Raw genomic sequence first — 19291 nt, 5'->3', positions numbered from 1 at the left:
ACCTTATCTCAAGGAGACAGCATTGGAACAGTGTTATTGATGTTGAGAACAAGACATATTGTATTGAAGTTCAATTTGAAAAAGTACAAGCCAGATGTCTCCAAACTGTGTGGATAATCACCTCATGTCAGGTTATCAGACCCAGAGTAACATTAGCTGCAGAAGCTGGAACAACATATATGTATTACTGGAAGGTGATGACACCCCTGTTTTCTTCACCTACCACAGGTTGGCTCATCGTGCTTTGCTATCTTGTACTAAAAGCATATGCCCTGGATATGTTTCTGCAAGACCAATATGTAAATACTTAGATTTGGTTGGTCTCTACTGTAAATAACTCATCTGCCTTTTATATTAAGGGAAGACTAATGGCTGCAGATATTTTAAAAATGTGTTTTATTAGCATGTCAACCCTGGTAGCTGTATTACAGAATTATACTATGCTAAGGGATTTTGATATTAATGTTTCTTATTGCTGTTTTTTCTGAGTAGGTAATGGTTGTAAAAGCTGCTTCAATTTTGAAGGCATGTGCTGCTTTAGCATAGCTGATAAACTAGCCAGAATAGAAGATGACATATAACATATTCGGTACTAATGCATCAAGGGAAACAATCTAGTGATAATGCCTGGCTGAATGACTTGTTTAATTCCTTGACAAGAGAAATGGAACACCTGATTTAAAGCATTATTGTATGCGGTGATGAGAACAACGCATACAGACACGCATATGGATCAGAGTAATAATCAATTCTAGAGGCTGAATAATAGTTTTACAGAAACAATTGGGCAAAAAAACCCACATTCCAAGTATATCAATCTGTTTGCTTTCTCATCATATTGTCCTACAATAGCCACAGGTTGCCTCTGTGTTGTAGCTATAAATAGACAAATCTGCAAGTGTAATCAAATGCAGTCAGCCTGTAAGGTGGTCATAAACTTGTTCATCAAAGTCTCTAACCCCATTTTGGGTTTTGTATTTACTGGACATTGTTTTTCCTTAACGGCTCAAAGTCCTCTTTCAGTTCTGTCTCAGTGTAGTATTGGTTTTATCAATACTTCAGCTGCCAATACTAGTGGAAATACAGCATCCAAAATTTCCTTGGAGATTTCTTGCTTGCAGCAAGCAGATCTGTACCTTCCAAGCACCTTCTTATGGGACATGCAACTAAACAGAATTGTCAGAACATTTCTTCTCTTCAACATTTCTTCTCAGAAAACATTATTTGAGCTTACAGTTTACTTAACAAATCTTGACCCAAGAGAGGTATAGGGCTTTCTGGCAAACACACAAATACATCTGTTAAAACTTTGTTCCAAAATTGGCATTCCATTGGATTTTAAAAATGGCCTTTCTTTTTTTTCCCATGACCCCAAGAACTAGCACGGTAAATTTTCTAAGAAGTCCTTTGCAACTAGTTAACACAGAATCACACAGAATGTTAGGGATTGGAAGGGACCTCAAAAGATCATCTAGTCCAATCCCCCTGCCGGAGCAGGAACACCTATTTGAGGTTACACAGGAAGGCGTCCAGGCAGGTTTAAAATGCCTCCAGAGTAGGAGACTCCACAACCCTCCTGGGCAGCCTATTCCAGTGTTCTGTTACCCTCACTGGGAAGAAGTTTCTTCTCAAATTTAAGTGGAACCTCTTGTGTTCCAGTTTGAACCACTTACCCCTTGTCCTACCGCTGGATGTCACAGAGAAGAGCCTGGCTCCATCCTTGTGACACTCACCCTTTATATATTTGTAAACATTAATAAGGTCACCCCTCAGTCTCCTCTTCTCCAAGCTGAAGAGACCCAGCTCCCTCAGCCTTTCCTCATAAGGGAGATGCTCCACTCCCTTGATCATTTTGTTGCCCTGCACTAGACTCTCTCCAGCAGTCCCCTGTCCTTCTTGAACTGAGGGGCCCAAAACTGGACACAGTATTCCAGACGGGGTCTCACCAGGGCAGAGTAGAGGGGAAGGAGAACCTCTCTGGACCTATTAACCACTCCCCTTCTAATACACCCCAGGATGCCATTGGCCTTCCTGGCCACAAGGGCACAGTGCTGGCTCATGGTCATCCTGCTGTCCACCAGGACGCCCAGGTCCCTTTCCCCTACACTGCTCTCTAATATGTAATTTCCCAACCTATACTGGAACCTGGGGTTGTTCCTGCCCAGATGCAGGACTCTACACTTTCCCTTGCTAAATTTCACCAGGTTATTCCCCGCCCAACTCTCCAGCCTGTCCAGGTCCCACTGGATGGCAGCACAGCCTTCTCGCGTGTCAGCCACTCCTCCCAGCTTAGTGTCATCAGCAAACTTGCTGCTAGTACACTCAATTCCCTCGTGCAAATCGTTAATGAATATATTGAATAATATTGGCCCCAGTACTGACCCCTGAGGCACTCCACTAGATACTGGCCTCCAACTAGACTCCGCACCATTGACCACCACTCTCTGGCTTCTCTCCTTAAGCCAGTTTGCAACCCACCTCACTACTCTATTGTCCAGACCACACCTCCTCAATTTAGCTGTGAGGATGCTATGGGAGACTGTGTCAAAGGCTTTACTGAAGTCAAGGTAGACCACATCCACCGCCCTGCCATCATCCATCCACCTTGTTACATTCTCATAAAAGGCTATGAGGTTGGTCAAGCATGACTTACCCTTGGTAAAGCCATGCTGACTGCCCCTAATGACCCTCTTATCCCTGATATGCCTTGAGATGACATCAAGGACAAGCTGTTCCATTACTTTCCCAGGGACAGAGGTGAGGCTGACCGGTCTATAATTACCCGGGTCCTCCTTCTTGCCCTTTTTGAAGACTGGAGTGACATTTGCTTTCCTCCAATCCTCGGGCACCTCTCCCGTTTCCCAAGACTTGGCAAAGATGATGGAGAGCGGTCCAGCAATGACTTCAGCCAGCTCCCTCAGTACCCGCAGATGCATCCCATCTGGACCCATGGATTTATGGATGTCCAGACTATTTAATAGCTCCCTAACCCAGTCCTCATCGACTAAAGCAAACTCCTCCACTGACCTGGCTTCACCTGGGGTCTCAGGGGTACAGGGCTCCCCAGGACAGCCTCCAGTAGAGTAGACAGAGAGAAAGAAGGCATTCAGTAATTCTGCCTTCTCTGTGTCTTCTGTCACCAGGGCACCCACCTCATTCATCAGTGGGCCTACATTGCCTCTGGTGTTAGTTTTATCTGTCACGTATTTGAAAAAACTCTTCCTGTTGTCCTTGACCCCTCTCACCAGGTGGAATTCTAAGGAGGCCTTAGCTTTCCTAGTTACCTCCCTACACCCTCTGACAACAGCCTTATATTCTCCCCAAGTGGCCAGCCCCTCCTTCCACGATCTGTAAACTCTTCTCTTCCACTTGAGCTTACCCAGCAGCTCCCTGTTTAACCACGCAGGTCTACTGGCTCCCTTCCTTGACTTCGTATGTGTCGGGATGCTCTGATCTTGTGCCCGGTAGAAACAGTCCCTGAACGCTAACCAACTGTCTTGGTCCCCTTTACTTTCAAGCAGCCTTGCCCATGGGATTTCCCTTAGCGATTGCCTGAAAAGGCCAAAGTTTACCTTTCTGAAATCCAAGGTTGCAGTTCTGCTTGCTATCCTGCTCCTGTCACATGAGATCCTGAATTCCACCATCTCATGGTCGCTGCAACCAAGGCAGCCCTCAACCTTTACCGCTTCAACCAGACCCTCCTTGTTAGTGATGATAAGGTCCAGCAATGCACCTCTTCTTGTTGGCTCCTCCACCCTTTGCATCAGAAAGTTATCATCAAGGCACTGGAGGAACCTCCTAGACTGTGGCTGGCCAGCTGAGTAGTCCTTCCAGCAAACATCAGGGAAGTTAAAATCCCCCACCACAACCAGGGCCTGTGATTGCGAGGCTGCTCTCAGCTGTCTGTAGAAGGCCTCATCAACTTCCTCACCCTGATCTGGTGGTCTGTAGTAGATGCCCACAATAGCGTCACCCTTGCCAGCCTGCCCCTTAACTTTCCCCCACAGACTCTCAACTTGCTCCTCATCCATGCCTGGACAATACTTAATAAATTGTAGTTGCTCTCTCACATAAAGAGCAACTCCACCACCACGCCTGGCTGGTCTGTCTTTCCTGAAAAGGACATAGCCATCCATGACCACATTCCAGTCATGTGTGCTGTCCCACCATGTCTCTGTAATTGTCACCAGATCATAATCTCCTGCCCTAACACAGGTTTCTAACTCCTCCTGCTTATTCCCCATGCTGCCCGCATTGGTGTACAGGCATTTCAGAGAGTGAGTTGAGCACACCGATTTCACCTCAGGGGTATGGGGGGCCTCCCAGCCCTCATGAACTCTAGAGTGATGCCCTACGCATGCAAGCCCAGCTACCACCCCATCCCCCTTCAAATCTAGTTTAAAGCTCCCCAAATGAGCCCTGCTAATTCCTGTCCCAGCATCCTTTTGCCCCTGCGAGATAAACCTTTCCCGTGTATTGCTGTCTGGACTGGTGTCTTGTGAAACCAGCTGTTATCAAAGTACCCAAAGCCCTGCCTGTAGCACCAGTCCTGTAGCCAATTGTTTAGAGACTGGATTTTTCTATTCCCGACCACATCATCACCCAAAACTGGAAGGAGGGCAGAGAAAATCACTCGAGCCCCAAATTCTTTTACCATCTGTCCCAAGGCCTTGAAATCTTTTTTTCATTCCCGTCAGACTGCAGAATGCAGCTTCCTCCCCATCTGTCTGGAAGATCAGCAGTGGGTAGTAGTCTGTCGGGTGCACCAGGTTGGGGAGCATCCTGGTGATGTCCCTGATCTGGGCTCCAGGTAGACTGCACACTTCCCTACGATGAGGGTCAACTCTGCAGATTGGGCCCTCTGTCCCTCTCAGAAGGGCATTGCCTACTACAGTTACCCTTCTTTCTTTCTTATCTGAGGCGGTCTTGAGGTGTGGGGTCAACTGTCTCTTTCGATGTGACCTCAAATGAGCCTTGCACCACATCCTCACATATCTCCTCTTCAAGATCCAGGGCCTCAAACCTATTACAGAGGGGCACCTGGGGAAGCAAAGCAGGTAGGGAGGGGGGTTGCCCACAGCCCCTAACTGGAACTAGCTTCCAACCCTCATCATCTTTTCTGTCCCCTACCTCTGCCTGACAGTGACAGGGCAGGGACTGTCTCAGGTCTTCTCCCTTTGCCCGACAGGGCAAGGGGTTCATCACCTTTTGGGGAATGTGTTGTATTAACTTGTCTGATCCTTCTGAATCTGTTCATAGTATTTTAGACAAACTAAAACAGCACATTAATAAGATTGTCATAGTAGAAGTAGGGTTTGACAAATGGTTTAAAAGCTTGGAAATAGGTGGGTAGTTGTTTGATCTTATTATATAAGGCTTAGCTACGTTATATGTAACTGTAATCATTGTTGTTAATCATCTATTCTATGCTGCAGTGTATTTCAAAGATGATTCAGTGCATTGTAAACAAGGCCTGGTTGGTTCAAAAACAAAAAGGGGGAGGTTTGAGGGATTTTCTTGAAGTTAATGTGTGTATAGATTTCTATTAGATGGAGATTTGTTACTGAACTAGCCAGGTCTAAAGGAATTTCAAGGAAAGCTGAAAACAGGACCTGTTGTGGGAGTGAGGCAGTTCTACAATAACAGAGCCTCAACAAGATGTAAATCAACAGACCTATTAGCAGTGAGACTCGGGCGTGTGGACAGCTCATGAACATAGACAATATCCAATTAGCTAATGCATGCTTGGAGCATGGACATGTGATCAGGAAATAACTGCATATATAAGGAGGTTTGTTTCTGTAATAAAGGGCTTCACTTGAATTCGTATTGGATTGTGTGGAGTCCATGATTTTTCGCCCTTGCAGTGCCCTGCCTCCAACCAGGTGAAGGAAAGGGATAACAGAGTTTATTGGACTGTACAAATACGATGGCCTGGTACAACACACCCCCAGGAGTACAAAGCTTTAGTGGACACTGGTGCTCAGTGCACAATCATTCCTTCTAATTATAAAGGAACTGTCACGGAGGCACCCCGAGGTTAGTTTAAGGGACAAGAGGGTCCAAAACAGCTTTTATTAAACTGGTGAGAAACAGGGTTTTAGCACTCCAAAGGTGACTTAAATACAGGTTCAGATATTAGTTGAGGAAAATTATTAAGGGGCAGCAACTAATACAACAGGAGGTCCACAGTGTCCATACACATGGCTTCACCAAAAACAATGCCGGAGCCACTCCTGAGTCCAGGAAGACTACACATTTGCCTGAACATGGTGTGGGATTATTTTAAAGGGATACACATACTCGTATGGAGTATGGGAAGTGTACACTCGCGATTCGGCAAGGGTAAATTTATAGTACACTCGCAATCCTGTGAGGAGAAATGCACGTGCAAATGTGCACGGAATATTACACGTGCTTATGTGGAAGCACGGGAGGAAAATACACTCGCGATTATGCGAGCATTAATTTATACACGTGCTCGTATTGAGCATGGAAAGTACGTGTGCAAATGTGCACAGAAAGTATAAATACACGTGCAAATGTGCGCAGAAAGTAGATACACTCGCAATCCTGTGAGGGTTAATTTTACTTACACACTTGGTGGCAAGGTCAGCAGAGTCTCTGTCCCGGGGAGGGGGGGCCGTGGCTCCTAGCGGCAGTGGCTAAGCTCGTAACTCCAAGAGATCGTGCGCAAGACCACACATCTCGACGAGAGTCCCGTTTTTTATAACCTGATCAGATCTGACTGTGGGCATTACAGAAGCTTCTCTGCACCCCCACCCTGTCTGTGGAGTGCCCCTGAAGCCTCCAAACATCCCCCACACTGGTCGCAGGCGCCTAGCGGCTCTCTGGCACCTCAGCACTCCCTTCTCCTAACGGCCCTGGCCAGGGTGCTCTGGGGCCAAACAAAAGAAGCTGTTAGCCTCAAACAGCAGAGAGAGAGGGAGATGTGTCTACTCCTTCCATATCAAAGGAGGGAGGGGGAGAGAGGGGAGTTTGCATTCTGCCACAGGAACGCAATCCATTAATATTGTTGGAGTGACTGGGGGATCCCAGGAACTGACTGTTGTAGAGGCTGAAATGAGCCTAACTGGAAAAAACTGGCAAAAGCATCCCCTTATGACTGGTCCAGATGCTCCGTGCATCCTTGGCATAGACTACCTCAGGAGAGGGTATTTTAAGGACCCAAAAGGGTATAGGTGGGCATTTGGTATAGCAGCTGTGGACACTGAGAAAATTGAACAGCTGTCTGATTTGCCTGGTCTTTCAGATGACCCTTCTGTTGTAGGACTGCTGATGGTTGATGATCAGCAGGTGCCAATTGCTACCACGACGGTGCATCGCAGGCAATATCGCACCAATCGAGATTCTTTGATTCCTATCCAGAGGTTGATCCGTCAACTGGAAAGCCAGGGTGTGATCAGTAAGACTCGCTCACCTTTTAATGGCCCAATCTGGCCAGTCTAGTGACGAGTGGAGACTAACTGTAGACTATCATGGCCTGAATGAAGTTATGCCACCATTGAGTGCTTCCATGCCTGACATACTAGAAGTGCAATTTGAACTGGAGTCAAAGGCAGCCAAGTGGTATGCTACAATTGACATTGCTAATGCATTTTTCTCTATTCCTTTAGCAGCAGAGTGCAAGCCACAGTTTGCTTTCACCTGGAGGGGCATCCAGTACACGTGGAATCGCTTACCCCAGGGGTGGAAACACAGTCCTACCACCTGCTGTGGACTGATCCAGAACACGCTGGAACAACGTAAAGCTCCAGAACACTTGCAATATATTGATGACATCATCATATGGGGCGACACAGCGAAAGAAGTTTTCGAGAAAGGTGAGAGAATAATTCAGATTCTTTTGGATGCTGGTTTTGCCATAAAATGAAGCAGGGTCAAGGGACCTGCACGAGAGATCCAGTTTTTAGGAATAAAATGGCAAGATGGCCGTCGTCAGATCCCAATGGATGTGATCAACAAAATTGCAGCAATGTCTCCACCTACTAATAAAAAGGAGACACAGACTTTCTTGGGCGTTGTAGGTTTTTGGAGAATGCATATTCCTGACTACAGCCACATTGTGAGCCCTCTCTATCGAGTGACTCGTAAAAAGAAACAGTTTGAGTGGGGCCCAGAACAACGACAAGCCTTTGAACAAATTAAGCGTGAGATAACTCATGTGGTGGCCCTCGGATCAGTTCGGACTGGACTAGCTGTTAAAAATGGGCTCTACACTGCAGCCGGAGATAATGGTCCTATCTGGACCCTCTGGCAGAAAGCACCAGGAGAAACCCGTGGCCGACCCTTAGGTTTTTGGAGTCGAGGATACAAAGGATCTGGGGCCAAGTATACTCCAATGGAAAAAGAGATACTAGCAGCATATGAAGGAGGTCAAGCTGCTTCAGAAGTGATCGGTACTGAAGCACAGCTCCTCCTAGCACCTCGACTACTGTTGCTGAGCTGGATTTTCAAAGGGACAGTTCCCTCTATGCATCATGCAACCGATGCTGCGTGGAGTAAGTGAATTGCATTGATCATGCAACAAACTCTATTTGGAAGTCTCAATCGCCCAGGGATCTTATAAGTGATTACAGATTGGTCGAAAAGTAAAGACTTTGGGATGTCGCCAGATGAAGAGGAAGTAACACGTGCTGAAGAAGCACCACCGTGTGAAGGGGTTTCGTTAGAAGGAGATATGTTGTTGAATTAGTCAGGCCCAAAGGAATCTCAAGGCCACTTCGAGAAGCTGAGAACAGAATCTGCTGTGAGAAAGAGGGGCGTTTCTTCATTAACAGGGCCTCAGCATGGCGTGAGTCATCGGACCTATCATCGGTGGGGCTCCAGCGTGTGGACTGCCCATGATACTCATTTAGCGAATCCATGCTTGGAGCGTGGATTCGTGATTAGAGAACAGTTGCGTATATAAGGAGACATGCTTCTGTAATAAATGGCTTTTGCGTGATTCACATTGAATCGGAGTGCTGAGTCCTTTATCGTTCCAACACCACCGTATAATACTTTTCAGAAACTCATAAGCAGTATGCACTGTTCATAGATGGGTCCTGTTGTCTTGTAGGAAAACATAAAAGGTGGAAAGCTGCTGTGTGGAGTCCCACACGACGAGTTACAGAAGCCCCTGAAGGACAAGGTGAATCCAGTCAGTTTGCAGAAGTGAAAGCCATCCAGCTGGCTTTGGACATGGCTGAACTAGAGAAGTGGCCAATACTTTCTCTCTATACTGACTCGTGGGTGGTAGTAAATGCCTTGTGGAGGTGGCTGCAGCAATGGAAGAAAAGTGGCTAGCAGTGCAGAGGCAAACCCATTTGGGCTTCCACACTGTGGCAAGACATTGCTGCCCGGTTAGAGAGCCTGTCTGTAAAAGTTCATCATGTAGATGCTCATGTGCCTAAAAGTCGAGCCACCGAGGAACATCGCAACAACCAACAAGTGGATCAAGCTGCCAAGATTAAAATAGCTGAGGTGGACTTGGACTGGCAACATAAAGGTGAACTTTTCCTATTTCAGTGGGCCCATGATACTTCAGGGCATCAAGGCAGAGATGCAATATATAAATGGTCTCGCGATCGTGGGATGGACTTAACTATGGACACTATTGCACCGAAATCAAACGAGCTAAACGGTTAAAGCCTGTATGGTATGGGGGCGATGGTTAAAGTATAAGTATGGAGAGGCTTGGCAGATTGATTATATTGTACTTCCACAAACACGTCAAGGTAAGCGCTATGTACTTACAATGGTGGAAGCAACCACTGGATGGTTGGAAATGTATGCCGTACCTCATGCTATAGCCCAAAATACTATCTTGGGCCTTGAAAAGCAAGTCCTTTGGCGACATGGTACACCAGAAAGAATTGAATCAGACAGTGGCACTCATTTTAAAAAAAGTATTATAGACAATCGGGCCAAAGAACATGGTATTGAATGGGTATGTCATAGTCCATATCATGCACCAGCCTCTGGGAAAATTGAAAGGCACAATGGTCTGTTAAAAACTACACCAAGGCATTGGGTGGTAGAACCTTTAAAAACTGGGATTCACATTTAGCAAAAGTTACTTGGTTGGTCAACACTAGAGGATCAACTAATCGAGCTGGACCTGCTCAATCAGAAATTCTATGTACTGTAGAAGGAGATAAAGACCCTGTAGTACACATTAAAAATATGTTAGGAAAGGCAGTCTGGTTTACTCCTGCCTCAGACAAAGGCAAGCCCATTTGTGGGACTGTTTTTGCCCAGGGACCTGGCAGCATCTGGTGAGTGATGCTTAAGGATGGAGAAGTTCCTCAAGGGGATTTGATTTTAGGTGAAAATATTCAATACTGGACTGCATGATGTGAATTGCCCTACTAACAGTGTTTAATAAGTGTCTTTCAGATCAAGACAGTGGTGATGACACCAGAGCTAGTTTCTTCGAGTGGCGCCTGACAAGTTTTTCAAAGTTGATGTCTTTGACCCACAAGCAGTGGTCATGAGATGCACTAGATGTACCATTTTTCCTGCCCTGGGAGACTGTTGTGATAAATAAACTTAATGAACTTTTCAGAGGATGGTCCACAGACTAAGAGAATGATGGATTACTTCTGTGTATATATGTACATGTGTGTGTATATATAGTAGTAGTGATTAATTATATTGTATTGAAAAGGTCTAAGTATGTCGTGAATGGCATGGTATAAGGGGTGGAATGTCCTGGTTTTGTTAAAAACAAGTTTCTCTTTTAGTGAATTTGCCTGTCAGCTTTTGGAGTGCTAAAACCCTGTTTCTGACCAGTTTAATAAAAGTGTTTTGGACCCTGTTGTCCCTTAAACTAATCTTGGGGTGCCTCTGTGACAATATGTATAGGCGTTCCTGGGGTTACCATGAATATGTAATGCCTTGCTGTATTTAAACACACCTCATATTGTTAGAAGGCACGCGAGATTAGAGGAAATATTCCTCTTGTGCCCGGTGCTGAATAAACATACCATCTTTATAACCCTGCAGGTTGTAAAGTTTTATGGCCTTATAGGTCGTAAAGTTGTTTCCGCACGTTACACTAGCCTTCCTTGTGTTTGCATCACTGCTCTTGGGGGCTTTGGATGTACACAACAGGGAGTGCACTGTCACTGTGTGCCTGAGCTGTTGTTCTGCTCCCTGCAGTGCCTAGAGCAGGCATGGGGCTGTGGGCTACTGAAAATTCAGGTGGAATTCAAGTGCCTAAATACATGCCATCTCTGGGATGTCAGTGTCTGGGGCACTGGATGGCACCAAGGCTGTGGTCTGTGTACTAAGTGTGGTGGAGCCCCACATCAGGGTGTTAAGTACCACTGCCCGTGCCACTCAGCACCTGTAATGAGCCCCAGCACACCCCAGGGCCCCACTGCTGCTGCTGCTCAGTGCCTCTCCCTCCAGTCCAGGTGGCCCTGAAGGCTGGGGTGAGCAGAAACCACTCCTCTTGTAACACATTACTTCTCCTTGTTGCCTTTTACACAGTCCCAAACTCACAAGCTTTTCACAGTGACCTGAGAATTCTGCCCTTAGGGCTCTCTTGCCCTTGCCCTGGATGTCATGCTCCATCCTTTTGGCCTAACACCAGCCCCTGCCTTTCTGCACTGTTTGGCAGGGACAATCTGCCCTGTTTGAGGTGCCAGGGATGTGGCAGACACTGTTCCATGTCACACATGGTGGCATGCACTGGCCTCACTGAGGCTGGGCCAGGCTGGATAGACTGTATGGCTTGTGTGTTGGCACCCCTGGTGCTGGGTTATATTTATAATGCTTCTGCAAGAGGCTTTGGGTTCACCCATGGACCTGCCAAAAACCTTGTGTCAAAAGCACAAGCTTGACAGATGTCCACAGAAGCAGATTGAGAAGCACTGCCAAAATGCAGTGGCAGAGAAGCATAGAATCCCTGATTGTAACCCAGAGAGATGGAATGGATGGGATGGGGGCTTTGACTGCATGTTTTACTTAGCATGTTGTACAGCACGAAGGAAGTGCTTTACCAACATCTCACATCTATCGATGCCATTGCCTCCATCACCTAACTCTACAGGGAGTCCTGGGGCTGGAAAGGCATCTGGTGGGGATGGGTATGAAGGCACCACAGGGCAGGAAGCTGGATTTGGGATGCCGATGTCACCTCTGCCACCGGTGGGCAGGTGTGGAGCAATGGTACAGGATGGAAGTTTGGATTAGGATAAAGTGGGAAGTGAGCCCAGGGAGCTGAACGAGGGTAATTGGGGGGGTATCCACATGTCCCTGGGGAAGGGAAGTTGTGGTCAGTAGATAGCAATGAGTCCTCCTCTCTGCAGGGGGACCTGTGGGGATAGAAGCTGCTGCAGAGGGGGAGTGAGAGCAGTTTTTTAAAAAAGACAACCACAGCTGACATGATTTTTTTTTTTTTTTTATGTGAGTGGGTGATTTTGCTTGCCTTGCTGGGGCAGCTTGCAGACAAAGCACACCATTACAAGGTGGGCAAAGCTGCATCCTCACAGGATGGAGACTAGATCGGCAGAATCTTTCAGGGTGCATTTGCATGTGAAGACATTTCTGCCCACCCTCTGGGGGAAGCAGAGTTCCTATGAGATGACCTGCGGACATGACCCATGGTAGGATTCAAATTACAGTGATTAGTGACTTGGCAAAAGTATATTATTATATCACAAAATTTAACAAGACTTTAGCAGCAAAACTTACAATGATATTACCTTTTGTGCAGGGTCAGTCAGGATGGAGTTAATTTCCACGCTGCCAGGATATCTGGGTATTCTATACCATATCCGGTCTCTGTCTCTTGGGGGGGTTCTGTTTCGGGGAGGGGGTGAGCCAGGGAGTGGCAGAGCTCCAGCAGGGATCACGTAGTTCCAGCGGGGACCACGTGTCTCTCTCTTGGTATTCAGGATGCAAATGGGGATTGGGGACAAGGGAGGGGGAAAGCAGTGGTGGTTTCAGCGCTGACTGTTACAGTGGTGAGCAGCCAGGTGGGAAAGGCGTATACAGTGGGGGAGGGTGGTCACGCAGCACTGTGTGCCCACCGTCTTTGTAGGTTCCTTTGTCACTGCTGTTACTGTTTGTTTGTCCTCCCTTGTTTTCTCCTTGCTGCCCCATTAAATTGTTTTTTATCCTAACCCATGAGTTTTTGCCTTTTTTTAATTTTTTTTTTTCCTTTTAATTCTCCTCTCCATCCCACTGGAGGCGGGGGAGGAAGTGGCACGTAGTTTTAGCAGCTGCCGGCTGAGGGGGAGGTGGGGCTAACCTACAACAGTCCTTTTTGGCGAGCCAGGCAGGAGAAAGAATAAAAAAGTTTGGGATTAAAAAAACCCAAAAAACAACAAAACCAAACCAAAACAAAAAAATCCAAAAACAAATGTAAGGAACATTTAATGAAGAACTGTTGTTTTTACATAACTGAGGACCTGGCACCTGACCCCAGCAGGGGAGAAGGACCGAGAGACATCAGACTATGAATCCTTAATGTAAAACACAGTCTCTTCCCGGAATATATACTGATACCTGTATACATACTGATACCTGTATTTACAAGTTAATTTAGGGGGAAGGGTATTGTATGTAAACTGAGGCAAGCCTCGGGGTAGTCTGTAAACAATGAAGTACCCAACCAATGGGGAACAGGGGAGGGAAATTGTGGTTGGGATTTTGGGGGGATATAAGCAGGGGTTTTTTGCCCTATTATGTGTGCCTACCTTCAGGTAGAACATCCCGTCTTGCAATATCGTTATTAAAAAGATTGCTTTGCTGAGAGATCCTGCCTGAGCCTATTATATTTGCAAAATAATTGTTTCCTACAACAAACAAAAAAACACCAAAAAAACCCAAAAAACACAGAGCTGACTGGAGTGTGTTAGAGCTCACACTATTAGTTAAGTGGTCATGATGTTTCTTTGTTTGTCCACGTGGCTGTGCCACTTGAATTCCTACATGCCCCGTATGTTCCCTGGAGTGCTGTTGGTAACATCTGACAAAAGGATTTGGTTTATCATAACGCTGTCCTGTATGATATCAACCTATGAGATTGTGATTTCCTTCCTTACACAGCTATATTGGTATTTTTATAAGATATTTTTGATTTTTCCATATCTCAGGTGCCACCTCTCAGAATTGATTAGTAATTGCACCCAGTCTATGGAGAAGACGGAGGGAGGTGAAATCTTCCCTCATCTCTTCACTTCTTTTTTCTCCTCCAGCTTGGGTCCAACAGTTTCTGAGGATTTTGGACACCCTGGGGATACTCAAGATAGCCTGATCTTCCTGTAATGTCTTCTGAATGTGTGCCAGGTCATATACAGGGTTACAAAAGGATATACTGGGAATATCACCCATAGATTTGCCCCAAGGGCGGATGAGCATGGGTGGAATGGTGTGTGGGAAAACATGGGCAGATATCTGGAGAATTTCTCACCTTTGACAGTCTGGAGTTTCACTCCTGAACAACTGCAGGACCTTGGTGAGGTGACAGAATATGTAAAAGGGAGATGCTCTAGTTATTCTAAAGAGGCACAACTTACTGTGCTGTATTGGGCCCTGGCCATTATCTATTAAACACTGCTCAACATCATGCAGTGCCCCCAGGGCAAAGGGGGTGGTAACAAACCCACAGGCACTGCGTCTGCTCCTGCCCTTGTGCCAGATGCTGTGGCTGCTCAGACGCCAGTGACAGGCACTGTGGCTACTCAAAGCCAGGCAACGGGCACTGTGGCTACTCAGACCCATGTGGCAGGTGCTGCAACTGAATCAGAGAACCAACCTGTTGGTCCTCTCCAGAAGAAGAACTACACAAAGAAATCAGTTTGCTTAGTGAGGGAAATTGATGACCCAGGCCCATCACAAGAACAGGAAAAGGAGGAGGAGGCAGAACCAGAGATAGTCACCCAATTGCTATCCCTGGGTGAGTTGCGAGATATGTGAAAGGATTTCAACTGCTGGGATGGTGAACACGTTGTTGCTTGGTTGCTCCGATGCAGGGATAATGGGGCAAGTAGCATGTAATTAGAAGGCAGGGAAGCTAAGCAATTAGGATCCCTGTCTAGGGCATTGACAAGGCGATTGGAAGGAAGACACAAACCCTCAGCCTCTGGAGGTGACTTCTGTCAGGTGTGAAGGAAAGGTATCCCTTCAAGGAAGATGTTACCTGTCACCCAGGCAAGTGGACCACCATGGAGAAAGGTATCCAGTACCTGAGGGAGCTAGCTGTTCTGGAGGTGATTTATAATAACACCAATAATGACGATCCACTCACTGATACCGATGAGATCCAGTGCATGCAACCCATGTGGTGGAGGTTTCTGTGAAGTACACCATCATCCCATGCCAGCTCATTGGCAGTAATGTCATGGAAAGAAGGCGAGGGACAAACGGTGTATCAGTTGGCTGGTCAGCTCCAGCAGTATGAGGGAAGTCTATCCTCCTCCCTACAGGCTTCCATCTTGTCTGTGGAGAAACTGCCCAATGTGCTAGCTGAAAAATTGTCCCAAGAGTTCCAGCATTTTGAAGACAAGTTTCGCTCCCCACCTGCATGGCCTTGGGTTTCAGCTACTCAGAATGAGCGTTTCTCCAATTAAGAGAGAGAATACAGAGGGTATTCAAAATGGGGCACCCTGTGGTTTTTACTGCGCGACAACGTAGAGGACGTGAGGAGGTGGGATGGACAACCTACCTCAGTCCTAGAGGCATGGGTACATGAGTTAAAAGGGGAGACAACCACAAGAGGACATTACGCCAGGAAAAATGCTGCCCCAGTTTCCAGCAGGCAGTTCCCCAGACAGACTAGAAGAGCTGACCTTGCCTCTGACCCTCTTGAAAGGCACTTCTGATTCATTCTTACAAGGAGGAAGCAATGAGTACCATGACTGGGACTAGGGGACGCGGCCTCCAGCCAAGTGGAGGAGAGTGATAACAGAGTTTATTGGACTGTGTGGATTCAGTGGCCTGGAACATCAGAACCACAGGAGTACAGGGCTCTGGTGGACACCGGGGCCCAATGTACTCTGATTCCATCAAACTATGAAGGGATAGAACCCATCAGCATTTCTGGGGTGACTGGGGGATACCAACAGCTAACTGTATGAGATGCTGAGGTGAGCATGACTGGAAAGGACTGGCAAAAGCACCCCATTGTGACTGGCCCAGATGTTCCATGCATTCTTGGTATAGACTACCTCAGAAGAGTGTATTTTAAGAACCTGAAGGGGTACAGGTGGGTTTTTAGCATAGCCTCTGTGGAGACAGAGGACATTAGACAGCTGTCTACCTTGCCTGGCCTCTCTCAGAGGACCCTTCTGTTGTAGGATTGCTGAAGGTTGATGACCAGCGGGTGCCAATTGCTACCATGACAGTGCACTGGCAGCAATATAGCACTGACCGAGATTCTTTGATTCCTGTCCATAACCTGATTCGTCAACTGGAGAGCCAAAGAGTGATCAGTAAGACTCACTCACCCTTTAACAGTCCCATATGGACAGTGAGGAAGCCCAGTGGAGAGTAGAGACTAACAGTGGACTATAGTGGCCTGAATGAAGTCATGCCACCATTGAGTGCTGCTGTGCTGGACATGCTAGAGCTACAATATGGAGTCGAAGGCAGTCAAATGGTATGCTACAATTGACACTGTTAATGCATTTTTCTCTATTCCTCTGGCAGCAGAGTGCAGGCCACAGTTTGCCTTCACCTGGAGAGGCATCCGGTACACCTGGATTCGACTGCCCCAGGGGTGGAAGCACAACTTCACCATTTGCCATGAACTGATCCAGGCTGCACTGGAGCAGGGCAAAGCTCCGGAACACCTGCAGTACATTGATGACATCATCATGTGGGGTGACACAGCAGCAGAGGTTTTTGAGAAAGGTGAGAGGATAATTCAGATTCTCCTGCAAGCTGGTTTTGCTATAAAACAAAGTAAGGTCAAGTGACCTGCATGGGAGATCCAGTTTTTAGGAGTAAGATGGCAGTACGGACGTCATCAAATTCCAATGGATATGGTCAACAAAATAGCTTCTATTTCTGCACCGACTAGTAAAAAGGAAACACAGACTTTCATGGGGGTTGTGGGATTTTGGAAAACGCACATTCCAAAATACAGTCAGATCATAAGCCCTCTCTATCAGGTAACCTGGAAGAAGAATGGCTTTGAGTAGGGCCCTAAGCAGCAGCAGACCTTTGAACAAATTAAGCGGGAGATAGCCCATGCCATGGCTCTTGGGCCAGTTCGGGCAGGACAAAATGTTAAAAATGTGCTCTACACTGCAGCTGGGGAGAATGGCCCCACCTGGAGCCTTTGGCAGAAAGCACCAGAGGAGACTCGAGGTTGACCCCTGGGATTTTGGAGTCGGAGGGATACAGAGGTTCCAAGGCCCGCTACACTCCAACTGAAAAGGAGATGTTAGCAGCATGCAAAGGGGTTCGAGCTGCTTATGAAGTGATTGGCACTGAAGCACAGCTCCTCCTGGCACCTCGATTGCCAGTATAGGGCTGGATGTTCACAGGAAAAGTCTCCTCTACTCATCATGCAACTGACGCCACATGGAGTAAGTGAGTTTCATTGATCACGCAATGGGCTTAAATGGGGAACCTTGATCACCCGGGGATCTTAGAGGTGATCATGGACTGGCCAGAGGGTAAGGATTTTGGAGTATTGCCAGAAGGGAAGGTGACATGTGCTGAAGAGGCCCCATCATATAATAAGCTACTCGAGGATGAGTAGCGTTATGCCTTGTTTACTGATGGGTCATGTCTTATTGTGGGAAAGCATCAGATGTGGAAATCTGCTGTGTGGAGTCTCATGCGGCAAGTTGCAGAGGCCACTAAGGGACAAGGTGAATCGAGTCAGTTTGCAGAGGTAAAAGCAATACAGCTGGCTTTGGGCATTGCTGAATGAGTAAAGTGGCCAGTGCTTTATCTCTATGCTGATTCATGGATGGGGGCAAATGTCCTGTGGAGGTGGTTGCAGCAATGGAAGAGGAACAACTGACAGCGCAGAGGCAAACTCATCTGGGCTGCTGAATTGTGGTGAGATATTGCTGCCCGGCTAGAGAACCTGCCTGTAAAAGTGTACCACATAGACAGCCATGTGCCTAGAAGTCGGTTCACTGAACAACATCAAAACAACCATCAGATGGATTGAGTTGCCAAGATTAAGGTGTCTCAGGTAGATCTGGACTGGCAACACAAAGGTTAATTATTCATAGCTCAGTGGGCCCATGATGCCTCAGGTCATCAGGGAAGAGACACAATATATAGGTAGGCTCATGATTGAGGGGTAGAATGACCATGGACACTATTGTGCAGATTATTCACAATTGTGAAACATGCTCTACAATCAAGCAAGCCAAGCAGTTAAAGCCTATGTGGTTCGGGGGCAATGGCTGAAGTATAAATATGGGGAAGCCTGTGTCACAGAGGCACCCCAAAATCAGTTTTAGGCAGGGAACAAGTTCCAAAACAGACTTTATTCTAGCCGGAAAAGTGCAACCAATCAGCTAACCAGAAACAGGGTTTATACAATTAGTTAGCACTCCGACAACGTAAAATACAGGTTCGGATATCAGTTGAGTAGATTATTGGGGTACAGCAAAATAAGAATAATGAGGATCCATAGCATGCATGCACACACTCACAAGAAACAAAACCAGAGCCCTCTGACTCAAGAGTACCCACAAGAAATAATCACTTGCCTGGGCTAGGTGAGGACTCTCACTTGCCTGGTTAGGCAAAGACTCATTCAAGGATAAACCCAGTAAATAACCACTCACCCAAACAATGAGGTGAGGTACTCTCAGTCCTGGGAAGTCTCCTTAAACAGTGTTCCAGTCTAAGGAGAGGGCTCTAGTTCACAGACCCACTGCTCCGAGAAGACCACTCCAAAAGGGGCCTTTGGTGGGAACCCCATTTTTATAGTCTGGTCAGATCTGGCTGTGGGCATTACAACATAGTCCAGAAGCTTTGCAGCTACTCTGGGCACTTCCTCTGCTAACAACCCTGTCAATTGACTCAGGGTCCCATTAAGGAGCCTGTCAATTGACAGAGAGTCCCACCCCTCCTGTCCCACCAGCTGGTGGAAGTGAAGTCACCCTGCCCCGGAGTAGGGGAGGATGTGACTATCAGCACCTTTGTGCCACCCTAGGTGTGTATGTGGAGGCAGGCACAGTGGGGCACAAAAGGTGCTAAAAGAGCCATCAGCTGCCCCATTGAAGGCTCTGAATCTCAGGGGAATGTGTAACTGCCACAGCCTGGCAGATTGACTGTATTACACTCCCACAAACCCGACATG

This window comes from Patagioenas fasciata, chromosome W, assembly GCF_037038585.1.
Source record: "Patagioenas fasciata isolate bPatFas1 chromosome W, bPatFas1.hap1, whole genome shotgun sequence".
Taxonomy (NCBI): Eukaryota; Metazoa; Chordata; class Aves; order Columbiformes; family Columbidae; genus Patagioenas; species Patagioenas fasciata.
The sequence above is the reverse complement of the archived record's forward strand: the minus strand, read 5'-3'. Positions refer to the sequence as shown.